Source organism: Girardinichthys multiradiatus, chromosome 11 (assembly GCF_021462225.1).
Source record: "Girardinichthys multiradiatus isolate DD_20200921_A chromosome 11, DD_fGirMul_XY1, whole genome shotgun sequence".
Lineage (NCBI taxonomy): Eukaryota > Metazoa > Chordata > Actinopteri > Cyprinodontiformes > Goodeidae > Girardinichthys > Girardinichthys multiradiatus.
In genome coordinates, this window is record NC_061804.1 from 44,859,402 (window position 1) to 44,873,500 (window position 14,099).

At 40.9% G+C, this 14,099-nt stretch overlaps 1 protein-coding gene across 3 annotated transcripts in view; it reads right to left on the reverse strand.

The window, feature by feature from the left end:
• The window catches only part of amot (angiomotin), a 111,126-nt gene extending 102,119 nt beyond the window's left edge, over positions 1–9,007 (reverse strand). The window contains exons 1-2 of one of the 3 annotated variants that reach the window (XM_047379065.1): positions 6,935–9,007; positions 3,413–5,389 (exon numbers count right to left, since the gene is read on the reverse strand). The gene's annotated coding sequence lies outside the window, so the exon portion shown is untranslated. Of the gene's footprint in view, positions 1–3,412; positions 5,390–6,569 lie in introns of all 3 variants that reach the window. The other 2 variants (XM_047379066.1, XM_047379067.1) reach the window with 2 other exon arrangements.
• Between the last annotated feature and the right edge of the window lie 5,092 nt (positions 9,008–14,099).

Consider the following 14,099-nt stretch of genomic DNA (forward strand, 5'->3'; position numbering starts at 1 on the left):
TGGTTTACACAGAAAAGTCTCCTCAATCTGTGAAAAACACAATAGACCAGCACAAGTGTCAAAGTTTGTGAGTGTTAGATATCTCTCAAAACACAAGAAGACTAATATGGCTCGATAACAAGTGCTTGAATAGAAAGAATGATGATTCAGTCAAGTCGTATTGTTTATCGTGCATCTGTACATCTGTGAGACACAAATTACCCTCATTCCTTCAGGCATGTTTGATGTTAGCATTAAGAAAAAGAAAAAACATTCTGCACAAGATTTCAACTAATACTTTATTGGGCCATGGCCTAGATGTAAACCTAATTACACATTTTATAAACTTTAACTTTCTGTGTTCAGAATAGTAAGTTTGTGCAAAACTCTAAGATATATACGTATATATATATATATATATATAAATACAGTACAGACCAAAAGTTTGGACACACCTCATTCAAAGAGTTTTCTTTATTTTCATGACTATGAATATTGTAGCTTGTGTGAACTGAAGGCATCAAAACTATGAATTAAAACATGTGGAATTATATACTGAACAAAAAAGCGTGAAACAACTGAAAATATGTCTTATATTCCAGGTTCTTCAAAGTAGCCACCTTTTGCTTTGATTACTGCTACGCACACTCTTGGCATTCTGTTGATGAGCTTCAAGAGGTAGTCACCTGAAATGGTTTTCCAACAGTCTTGAAGGAGTTCCCAGAAATGCTTAGCACATGTTGGCCCTTTTGCCTTCCCTCTGCGGTCCAGCTCACCCCAAATCATCTCGATCCGACCCGGTGACTGTGGAGGCCAGGTCATCTGGCGCAGCACCCCATCACTCTCCTTCTTGGTCAAATAGCCCTTACACAGCCTGGAGGTGTGTTTGGGGTCATTGTCCTGTTGAAAAATAAATGATGGTCCAACTAAACGCAAAACGGATGGAATAGCATGCCACTGCAAGATGCTGTGGTAACCATGCTGGTTCAGTATGCTTTCAATTTTGAATAAATTCCCAACAGTGTCACCAGCAAAGCACCCCCACACCATCACACCCTCCTCCTCCATGCTTCACGGTGGGAACCAGGCATGTAGCCTCCATCCGTTCACCTCTTCTGTGCCGCACAAAGACACAGTGGTTGGAACCAAAGATCTAAAACTTGGACTCATCAGACCAAAGCACAGATTTCAACTGGTCTAATGTCCATTCCTTGTGTTCTTTAGCCCAAACAAGTCTCTTCTGCTTCTTGCCTGTCCTCAGCAGTGGTATCCTCGCACCTATTTTACCATGAAGGCCTGATTCACACAGTCTCCTCTTAACAGTTGTCCTAAAGATGTGTCTGCTGCTAGAACTCTGTGTGGCATTGACCTGTTCTCTAATCTGAGCTGCTGTTAACCTGCGATTTCTGAGGCTGGTGACTCAGATGAACTTATCGTCCGCAGCAGAGGTGACTCTTGGTCTTCCTTTCCTGGGGTGGTCTTCATGTGAGCCAGTTTCTTTGCAGTGCTTGATGGTTTTTGCGACTGCACTTGGGGACACTTTCAAAGTTTTCCCAATTGTTTGGACTGACTCACCTTCATTTCTTAAAGTAATGATGGTCACTCGTTTTTCTTTACTTAGCTGCTTTTTTCTTGCTATAATACACATTCTAACAGTCTATTCAGTTGAACTATCAGCTGTGTACTGTATGCACCTCCTGCACAACACAACTGATGGTCCCAACCCCATTTATAAGGCCTGAAATCTCACTTATTAAACCTGACAGGGCACACCGGTGAAGTGAAAACCATTTCAGGTGACTACCTCTTGAAGCTCATCAACAGAATGCCAAGATTGTGCGGAGCAGTAATCAAAGCAAAAGGTGGCTACTTTGAAGAACCTAGAATATAAGACATATTTTCAGTTGCTTCACACTTTTTTGTTCAGTATATAATTCCACATGTATTTATTCATAGTTTTGATGCCTTCAGTGTGAAGCTACAATATTCAGTCATGAAAAACTCTTTGAATGAGGTGTGTCCAACTTTTGTTCTGTACTGTATATTATATATATATATATATATATATATATATATATATACACACACACACACCTTGCTGTACAGTTCCCTATGGAACCAGTTGATGGGCGGTGAGAGGCACCCAAGGGTCACGTGGTCTGCATGTATAATCAAAAAAACAATAATAAACTACTCCAGAACTACTTCAGAAAAGGACTGCTCAGGATTTTGAAATGGGGAGAATTAATCTTTTTTGATCAGTGGAATATGAAGTGAATGACATCAGTGAGCAAAAAAAAAAAAAAAATAGCAAAAAAATAAAATGTCATATATAATGGACAATATTCCAATGGGGCAGTAAGCAGCAGATGGCTGTTAGCTGGTATCAGTATTACGTATCCTGATACCAAACACATAAGTACTCCGCAGATTCGTGCCTCTTTGGACAAAGCTTAATTTCATGTATGCATTCTCAAGAAGTACAACCCTAACCCTAACCCAAGTACATCCTAAGCCCAATGCAAAACACTTCCAAAATTCTATCTGGTTTTATTGAGCCTTAAATAACCAAACATAGTACCGCCTGGTATCCAAGCAAAAAATTGCAAATTCCTACCAATTTTCTGATTTGCTGGTGGAACATAATTGGGTGTGATAGTTCTGTCTTCTACAGAAAATGAAGATGGGGGTATGGTGAAACGTATACCTAAAAACCAGGAACTAGGAACCATTGTGGTCTGCCACCACAGTCTAGCCCCTCAACTGAATAAAGCAATATTATTTTAGTCATATTGTCAAGAAATGTGGTCAAAACAAAAATGATGTAGTGAGGCAAGTATTAATTTTATTTTTTGTTTTGCTTTAATCATTCATCGACTTTGCAGGGTAGTGGTATAATGAAAATCTCAAGTATATTTACCTGGATAATGAACATGTGATGCTTAAACTTCTGTTGGCTATTTATAGTTCCAGAATCGAGAGTATTTGAGCTGTCTTTAAAAACTGTAGGCTACTGGAATAACTTTCTCGTCGTACGCACTGTATTTGGCTACCAGAGGACACTCGTGGAGCCACATGGAGCCCACCTTAAACCGCATGCAGTCTCCTGCAAGAAATCTTGGAGCCAGAGGAGGGCTGCTTAGTTTGGCATTTTAGAAAATAGGCCAAGTACACCTAAGGTTTTCCAGGCTTAAAAGAAGCTTTAGAAAGAACAGAACTCAGTCCAATCGCAGCAGCTTTGTCTGTACGGAGCCAATGACTCGCGAGAAGTCAACCATGTTTTCAGACTGGAACTGCAAGTTTTTGTTGTCGTGTTTTTTTGTTTCGATGCCTACAACATAAGCAGCCTAACGCTTGTAGAAAACCTTCAAAAGATAACGTCAGCAGCACGTTACTTATTGTAATGGGTCTATGAGGGCAATCATAGTTTTACCTTTTTGTAAATCTGCTTCCGTCTTCTTTCCTTGAATCTACTAGAACATCTTTTTTTCTGTTCCTTCCCCTTCACTCGGAATAAATCCTTGTAAGTCCCCGCTCACAGGAGATGCTTCGCGAACAAACAGTTTGCCCTTTATGCAAACTGTAAAGTTGTAGTGAAAAGTGGAGCATTAGGTGGCAGGAAACGGTCCCAGACTGGCCTGCACAAGAGAAAATTCCAGTTCCCCCCTCCCCAAAGACCTCCTCCATCTTTTAAAATCTTTTTTTTAAATCTTTCTATATTTGTCCTCGGAAACCCCTCACCTCATGTTCCAACTTCTAATGGGGTTTCTATTAAAATTAACTTATGTTCTTTAGGAAACAAAATGACAGAACAAAAGATAAACAATTAAGCATTAGAAAAGTAAAGCCTAAATATTGAATGAAATCCTTGCTTTCTAGAGAAAAAACGGGTATTTTATATTTGCCACGCTCTAGCATAGTCTGGGAGTTGTTTCGTTTTTCTAAAAAATAATTTCTAGTTTATCTACTCACTTTATGGCGTAGCTATAAGCTTACAAAAGAAAGAAGTTACTGAAACTGAAGAAAGAGTAATAAGGAAATGGTAAAGACTAATCGTAAAACTATCCCCTGCTGCCTTAAAATGCTGTCAGAAAGTCGAGAATCGGCACACGTCAAGTAAGTTTTGGTTGCTAACCTAATAAAATGTAATAATTAGCCTACTGCAGCTGGGACATGATAGGCATAAAACATTTCACACTCACATTTTTTGTATATCCAATATGAAACGTATTATTTTTTTTAAATTTTGAAATACACTGAGCAGGACCACATTTTTTATTACGTGAGTATACATAAGTAGCTCTTACATATTTAGAAAAAGAAAAGTAGTCTAAGAAGTGTGGTCATTTTATTCCTTGAAAAATGAAAAAAGTTTTAAACACCCTACTAATTTAGTTTAGTGTTCTGTTCAAGACTTGATGCTCTACACTTAATGCATTTCCACACTTAAGAACAATAATGGTTATACCTGTTCTATGCTGTAACCCAACTGAGTGGATACTTATCTTATACAGACTACGATGTGAACATCAAATAGTAAATAACTTAATAAGCTTCCTTTTAAAGAAATTGCACCTATATATATACACACACACGTATATATTATATATACACACACACACACACTGGAAGTGATACTGGAAGTGATGGTATGGCCCCCACAGAGCCCTGATCTTAACATCATCTACTATGTCTGAGATTACATGAAGAGACAGAAGGATGTGAGAAAGCCCACATCCACATATACATATATGGCATGAGTCAGTGTGGGTAAAATAATCTAAGCTCTTCTCCTTTGGCCAAAATCTCTTCCTCAATGTTCTTGAGCTCAGCTGGTTTCTCTTTGATGGCCCTCTTCAGAGTGTTTGACTTGGTTATTAGCTGAGCCATCTTACTGCCATCCTTGCTCTCAGCCTCCCCTGCAAATTTGTCTGCATCTCTGGAAAGACTTTCAGGAACTGTCTGTATAGTGTTCCTCCTTTTTCTGAGTTCCTCCAAGTAATCTTTTGCGGCATTCTCCTTTGGCCCTCTGCAAGCGACTCTTTCTTATTTTTCTCTGTTTCAAGGTAAAGACGGTACCTGTTCCTAGCTGACGCCACTGAACTCGAGAGTTCTTTTGTCAGTAGGACTTTGGTAACACCGCCATGTCGAGTGACATACTAGTTCCTATACTACCAGTATCCTCTGGCATGTAGGAAGTTTCAATTTCTTTATTAACAGAAAAGCCTCTCTCAACAGTGGCCTGTCCATGAGACACAATCAAAACTTCTGGCAAAAAGCTCTGGGTTGTTCACAAGGAAACCTCTCAAGAAGACATCAAGCCTCTTTTGCATCAGGGGGAAGAAGAGGAACTCCTAACTTATACTCTCAACAGACAGGAAGGCTTCAAATTGTTGTAGAATGACATCCCCTAAAACAAAACAAGTAAAAACAAGAAAAAAGTTAAAAAATAATATTGATAAATCATTACAATACTGTACATCATTCATTACAATATATCAACAATCTGTAATGGTAATAATGAGCAGAATCACTGCTGTATTTACATTTGTTTATATTGTGAACATTGTCATAGCCTATTTCAATACCAAGTCAGCCACTGCACACAGAACAGGTGCTTAACCATGAATGTGACAAAAGTAAAAGATCCAACTCAAAAACATTATCCTGATAGGAAAAACAGAGAAGATCCACACAACAAATGGTAAGTCTACTGAAAATTTCAATTTGATATGTGAAATAAAATATCTTTAAAAAGGTAAAGCAAAAAAAGGTCTAGCCAAAAAACATATTGTGTTAACAGCACTATTAAAATATTAAATAATATATATCTGTGATGACCTCTTACTTTTGTTAAAAACCTCTTCAATAACTATTCATCGAGCAGAAACACTTCCTGTCAGTTGTTTGTCCCGCAGAAATGCCTGGACAAGACATTTCATCTGCCTCTTGCACTTGTCTAGGTCTCTGAACATGACTGAGGGGTCCAGACACGCCATCTGCCTTAACTGCTGTATATTTGAGAGGGCTTTCCTGATTACGTTAGAAAGTCCCTGCATGCAGTTTCTTCTAAACTCAGTGACTCTATGCTCAATAATTTTCATGTTCTAGATGTAGGAACAAAGCAGTCAATAATTTGTACAATAGAATTATATTTCTGCTGCTAGGCATAATTTTTAAAAAGATCTTTCTAAATTACCATACTACCTTAAGAACTGACTAAGCATCAAAGCCAATGTCGATGTCCTTTGGTTGAAGCCAGTTTTTTTATTAGCTACATCCAATTTGTTTAGCTGCAGCGTGCTGATGTCCTAAAGGATCTCTCTTAATGAAGCGTCTCAGTGAACTCTGCCAGAAGGTAATCTTTAGAAGTAAATGGAAGTACCTTGCATCCATATTTATATAAATAAAAAGCCATAAATAATGCCGTCATAATTCCAATTTAAAAGTTTAAGACATTACTTACTGTTTTCATCAATTAGGCCAAATCAGTAGTGGCAATAGTTCAGTGCTGATAATGCACAGAGCTATCCATATAAATCACTACACCTTGATCAACCCTGCCAGGTCATTGCTGAGGAAGGGCATACCTCTTCAAAATGGAATTGAAAAGCCAACAGTCAAGGAGAACTGTAACTTGGCCACAATGAGTGTCTTTCATGGCTTTCTCCACTGTGTCAAAAGATGATGTTCCAGGGTGTATGGCCAAACTTCAAGAGCTCTCTTTATCACAGGCTGGTTTTCAATCCACCAATAGCCACAGAAAGATAAAGGGAAGGAGGAGGACTTGGTCACAACAGTGTAGTTTTATCTCCTTGCTCGCATATTGTGGAAAAATGTGTGCATGGCTCTCAGCAATTTCTCTACTTGCCACATGGAAATGTTATTTTTGTCAGCATTATGTAATGTGTGTAGTCCACAGCTCCCCACAGCAGCAAGTTCAGAACCTCCTTACCTCTCTGCGTGTTCTTGTTGGAAGAGTTGTAACAAGCTATGGGCCCGTTGATTGAAATGGATACCAGTCTCCTTAGGTCAAGGGGTTCCACACGTACCAGAGGGGCAAATAATTCATATCCATTTAGATGTATTTGTGGTGTTGTTTAAGGGTGTATCCACACCAGGATTGTCCTGTGGTCCGCTTGTTTTTTTTTTTAATGCGGTTTGATGCACATTGTACTTTTTGCAAGTTAACTATTACCTTGAAAACAAAGCTACGCGGGCGACGATCATTGCTCCCATTGGACAGAAATGACGGGGCGGGACAGAGCACAGACCCGGAAATTGAGGGAAAACAATTGTTGCGTGCAGCACCTGTTCTGCATATTTGTGTCGTTATGACAGCCGCAATATTATTCTGAGGGTGAAGAGCAGCTCTTTCAACGCAAACTTCACCTTACGCGACGTTCTATTTTATAATTATGGCACCCCGTCAGAGAACGTGTGTTGCATGCCGAAGGAGACGAGGTGCTCTGCGTGCTGTGACCCACAACATTCCGGTAGAAGCGTTGCTAAGCAACATACAGCTGATTATGTGTGATTTCCGTACAATGTACACCAAAGAGACCTATGTTTTCTGTATTTGGATCAGATCGGTGCCGTTTTCACACCATAAGCGAACCGCACCAGAGTTCGTTTGGAAGCGGACTAAAGGTGGCAGCTGTGAATACACCCTAAAATTGACCACGGAATTAGAACGTTTGCATTATACAGTGAATGCTAGCAACCTTCGCTGTTCTATTGATTGTGTAAATATTTCATTATACAATTTTGCTATCACACATAGAACCATGTATAGACCTGTAGGCTATTATTTACAAGACAACTGTCTTAATACTATACTACATCCCTAGACAGATGGGTCATTCCCCTTTAGCCATTTATCATATCAATGTTTCTTTCTGCCTATGGTTATTGGTGTTCTCTATATTAAGTTTAACTGAATACAATTAAAATATTTCTTGCAAAGTAGCCACCCGGCTAAGGGAGGTAGACGCCATACCGTTCAAAAGGGAGTAGTAACAAAATGAGAATAAGGAAAAATGGTAACAATCAATTAAATAGAACATACTCTAATCACCATTTTGCTAATAAAAAAAACAACAACCTCTAAACATGACAGTAAGTATTTTGCTAATTAAAGCATTTACTTACTTTCAACTCTCTCATTAGGTCCTTGGCTGTTGCATGGCGCATGAACTGGGATCCCAGGTACCTTGACTGTACCTGCTTGCCCTCCTAAAAATGTATGTGCATGTCCAATTGTTTCTTTTTGGTGGTGTGATTTAAACTCTCGTCAAACATCAGCACAAACGGTCTCGTCACTTTGTAAATTAGCTCTCTCTTGATAAAATCCCATATATTATCCATATATAAGCGCGGATTGTAGGCAGTTTAATCTCTCACGCACCTGAATTATTTGGCAATGTCAGAGTCCGGAAACATAGTCTGAAACAATTCCCCTATTTTCTCATTTGCACGGTATGACTGATGTCTAATCACAGTGTCTGGAGGAACAAGAGCACATCCGCTCTTAATGTTGGCTCTGACCCAAAAACAACACGGAAATCGATTACCGGATTTGCGGTGCCGCTGTGTGGGTCTCGACTGGGCAGTGTGTCGAAGGCGCTGGGCCTGGGCTGGATAGTTGGTAGAATTGGCTATTGTTTGCTGGAGACCCTTCATAGCACTTAGATGCTTTTAAGGGTGTATTCACACTTGCCACTTTTGGTCCGCTTTAAACGGACCAGAGTTAGTTTCCCCCCTTGGTCCGGACCTTTTGTGCGATGTGAATACATTCAAGCGAACCCTGGTCCGGACCGAGACCCACTTTTTGAGGTGGTCTCGGTTCCAAACAGACTCTGTTGTGGTTCGCTTGTGGTCTGAATACAAACCGGCCCCGATTTGAACTACAAAAAGCGTACGTCTCTTTGGACATAAAAAGCCACCGTAGCCGGTAGCAAAGGTGAGCGTTGTAAGGTAATCATAACTGATAAAATGTGTGTTGCTTAGCAACGCTACTGGCTTGTTGTGGGAGAAGGCACGTAGAGAATGTCAGTTCGCATTCTCCGGCGGGGTTCTATCATTATAAATGGAACGTCTCAAAATCTGTGTTGAATGAGCTGCTCTTCACCCTCAAAATAATATTGCAGCTTTAATAACGGCAACAATATGCACACAGCACGTCTACAGTTGTTTTCCTAAATTTCCGGGTCTGTGCTCTGTCCCACTCCCGTCATTTCTGTCCAATGGGAACATTGATCGTCACCCGCGTGGCTTTGTTTACAAGTAATAGTTCACTTGCAAAAAGTACAAAGTGAAAACAAACCGCAACAAATGAAAAAAATAAAGTTCGCTTTTGGTCTGGACCAAACAAGCGGACCAAAGAACTTTCCTGGTTTGAATACACCCTAACTCTTTCAATGATACTCCCAATGCCCGTACGTCCATCTTTCCAAGTTCAATTAAATTCTTGGGAAAGAAGCAAAAGGCTTCAAATATGTTGTCAGAAACTGGTTTTAACCATGTATTAAATTCAGTTTTTCCAGCCAAGAATGGCTACACTTACACTTCCTCATAGCTGATGTAGTTGTAAATGTATGGTATAATGGAGACTCCAATTGCACAAAACCTGCATGTTGGTCATTGTAGTCGTAATACAAAAAATTATATGTGGAATAGCAAAAGAAAGAACTACAACACCACGGGCAGAAAAAATGTTTTATAGCACCGCAAGAGCCGTTCTAGGAGCAATACAGGTAGCGTAAATGAAGACATCTTAAGACCTAGAACACATGCTTTAGCGAATTTAAGACTTTTTAAGGCCCTAAATTCAGATTTTGAAATTTAACTTTTTAAAACTTTTTAAGACATCACAGAAACTGACATATATATATATATAAACACAAACACACATTATATATATATAGTATGTATCTATGTATATATATATATACACACACACACATATATATATATATATATATATACTGTAAGGATTATGATTATCAATTAATTAATATTCATCAAGAATCATAATTTAAAATAATAGGGTGAGGAGCTCGGCCATCCGGGAGGAGCTCGGAGTAGAGCCGCTGCTCCTCCACATTGAGAGGAGCCAGTTGAGGTGGCTCGGGCATCTATACCGGATGCCTCCTGGACGCCTTCCTCGGGAGGTGTTCCAGGCACGTCCCACCGGGAGGAGGCCCAGGGGACGGCCCAGGACACGCTGGAGGGACCATGTCTCTCGGCTGGCCTGGGAACGCCTTGGGCTCCCCCTGGAGGAGCTGGAGCAGGTGTCTGGAGAGAGGGACGTCTGGGCGTCTCTGCTGAGTCTGCTGCCCCCGCGACCCGGTCCTGGATAAGCGGAAGACGACGAACGAACGAACGAACGAATTTGAAAAATATTAATTTCCTAACCAAAATTCATCACTTGCGAATAGAAATCAGAGATATCCTCTGGTGTTATTATGGGCTCAAAGCTCTTTAATAATGACAAATTATTAACCAAAACCACAAACTGTCACTGTTTATTCAACCGCTTCACCGAAGGTGGGGGAACTTCGACTTTGTTTTGACAGATAAATCACTCTTGCACGAAATAAACACAAACGCTTCTCTTAATTATATATATGAATATTTATTGAAGCCAAATGATCCTGATATACCATTATTCTGGTCCAAAAACCTTCACTTAACTAACAAGCACCGTTCTACACAAAGGGAATAACAATGACTACCTAACAATAATAATAAAATAAATATATATATATATGCATTTAGTGTCTATGAAGATCAAACCAGCAGTTTATGGACAAAATGTGTAATTTGGGTTAAATGGAAAGAAATCCTCCTGTCGTGTTGATGTCTCGATCGCAGCGATCAGATGATGAAATGGTGAGGCCACGCCCTTTTAGCCGCAACCAGCTGATCGCCCCAAATCTTGACAAAGGGTCATAAGCTAAGGGTCTTAAGCTTCTCACTGTAGCTAAGATAAGCTACAGTGAGAAGCTTAAGAACAGCCTTTCTACTGGTGACACTTCAGCTGTATGGACTGGTCTGAGAAACCTGACTGCCTACAAGAGCCCCTCCACCCATCCTGAACAGAGTCGTCTCCTGGCCAACCGTCTGAATGGCTTCTACTGCAGACATGACAAGAAGCCATTCACACCTCAAATCATCCCCTCTACATCCCATTCAGGAACAAATTCCTCCCATAAAGCAACCAACCCCCTAACATCAGATCCTATGCCTGCACTAAAGATCTCCGAGGAAGAGGTAAACAGGCTCTTTCAGCGCATGAAAACAAAGAAAGCTGGAGGACCTGATAACGTCTCCCCATCATGCCTGAAAGCCTGCGCACATCAACTCGCTCCGATCTTCACAAGGAAATTCAACAAGTCACTGGAGAAATGTGAGGTCCCCTCCTGCCTCAAACGATCCACCATCATCCCGGTTCCCAAGAAACCCACCATCGTAGGATTAAATGACTACAGGCCTGTAGCCCTGACGTCTGTGATCATGAAGTCCTTTGAGCGGCTGGTGTTGAACTACCTGAAAGACATCACAAGCCCCCTGCTGGACCCCCTGCAATTTGCTTACCGAGCAAACAGGTCAGCAGATGATGCTGTTAACTTAGGTCTACATTTCATCCTGCAACACCTCGACCGTCCAGGGACGTACGCCAGGATCCTGTTTGTAGACTTCAGCTCGGCCTTCAACACTATCATACCAGACATCCTCCACCAGAAGCTCACACAGCTCAACGTCCCAGCCTCCACCTGTCAGTGGATCAACAGCTTCCTGACAGACCAACAGCAGCAGGTGAGACTGCGGAGCATCTTCTCCCGATCCAGATCAATAAGTACTGGTGCGTCCGTGATCGAATTGAGGAAGAAAAAAAAACGGTAACTTCTCATCCGTCCACGAGGGGAAAATAAGAAAAACCTTTAGTCGACTGCATACACAAGGAGGAAACTCTTCTCCTTGGACATAGAACCTCTGTAGGTTTTCACCTGCGCCGGTTGTGGCGCGGTCTTTGATCGGCAAATAAATCCTCTGATCTTCTCGTATCAGACAGATTTCCAGCTTTCAAGCTCTTCCGGGAATGGCCTTGTGGAGCAAAAGTTCGCCTGCGAACTCTTGTCTCACCAGAAATGCGCCTCCTATGCGCCGTCCTGCGACAGGCAGGTAATGGCCACGAAACTCTGCATCTCAGCAGATTTATACTCCCAGTGACGTCAGAGCTGCGACGTCTGTTGAGCTGCGTGCGTCAAAATGTGCGACCAAAATGGATGGCCCCAACAATACAGTACAGACCAAAAGTTTGGACACACCTCATTCAAAGAGTTTTCTTTATTTTCATGACTATGAATATTGTAGCTGCACACTGAAGGCATCAAAACTATGAATTAACACGTGGAATACTGAACTAAGAAGTGTGAAACAACTGAAAATATGTCTTATATTCTAGGTTCTTCAAAGTAGCCACCTTTTGTTTGATTACTGCAATGCACACTCTTGGCATTCTGTAGATGAGCTTCAAGAGGTAGTCACCTGAAATGGTTTTCCAACAGTCTTGAAGGAGTTCCCAGAGATGCTTAGCACTTGTTGGCCCTTTTGCCTTCCCTCTGCGGTCCAGCTCACCCCAAATCATCTCGATTGGGTTCAGGCCCGGTGACTGTGGAGGCCAAGTCATCTGGCGCAGCACCCCATCACTCTCCTTCTTGGTCAAATAGCCCTTACACAGCCTGGAGGTGTGTTTGGGGTCATTGTCCTGTTGAAAAATAAATGATGGTCCAACTAAACGCAAAACGGATGGAATAGCATGCCGCTGCAAGATGCTGTGGTAACCATGCTGGTTCAGTATGCTTTCAATTTTGAATAAATTCCCAACAGTGTCACCAGCAAAGCACCCCCACACCATCACAGTGGGAACCAGGCATGTAGAGTCCATCCGTTCACCTTTTCTGTGCCGCACAAAGACACAGTGGTTGGAACCAAAGATCTAAAACTTGGACTCATCAGACCAAAGCACAGATTTCCACTGGTCTAATGTCCATTCCTTGTGTTCTTTAGCCCAAACAAGTCTCTTCTGCTTGTTGCCTGTCCTCAGCAGTGGTTTCCTAGCAGCTATTTTACCACGAAGGAATGATTCACACAGTCTCCTCTTAACAGTTGTTCTAGAGATGTGTAGAACTCTGTGTGGCATTGACCTGTTCTCTAATCTGAGCTGCAGTTAACCTGCGATTTCCGAGGCTGGTGACTCGGATTAATTTATCGTCCGCCGCAGAGGTGTGAGCCAGTTTCTTTGTAGCCCTTAATGGTTTTTGCGACTGTACTTTCAAAGTTTTCCCAATTGTTTGGACTGACTGACCTTCATTTCTTAAAGTAATGATGGTCACTCGTTTTTCTTTACTTAGCTTCTTTTTTCTTGCCATACTACAAAATCTAACAGTCTATTCAGTTGAACTATCAGCTGTGTACTGTATCCACCTCCTGCATAACACCAACTGATGGTGCCAACCCCATTTATAAGGCTTGAAATCCCACTTATTAAACCTGACAGGGCACACCGGTAAAGTGAAAACCATTTCAGGTGACTACCTCTTGAAGCTCATCAACAGAATGCCAAGAGTGTGCGTAGCAGTAATCAAAGCAAAAGGTGGCTACTTTGAAGAACCTAGAATATAAGACATTTTCAGTTGTTTCACACTTTTTTGTTCAGTATATAATTCCACATGTGTTAATTCATAGTTTTGATGCCTTCAGTGTGAAGCTTCAACATTCAGTCATGAAAATAAATAAAACTCTTTGAATGAGGTGTGTCCAAACCTTTGGTCTGTACTGTATATACACACAAATATATACATACATATATATGTATATACATATATACACTGCTCAAAAAAATAAAGGGAACACTCACATAACACATCCTAGATCTGAATGAATGAAATATTCTCATTGAATACTTTGTTCTGTACAAAGTTGAATGTGGGGAAAGCAAAATCACAAAAAATCATCAATGGAAATCAAATTTATTAACCAATGGAGGCCTGGATTTGGAGTCACACACAAAATTTAAGTGGAAAAATACACTACAGGCTGATCCAACTTTGATG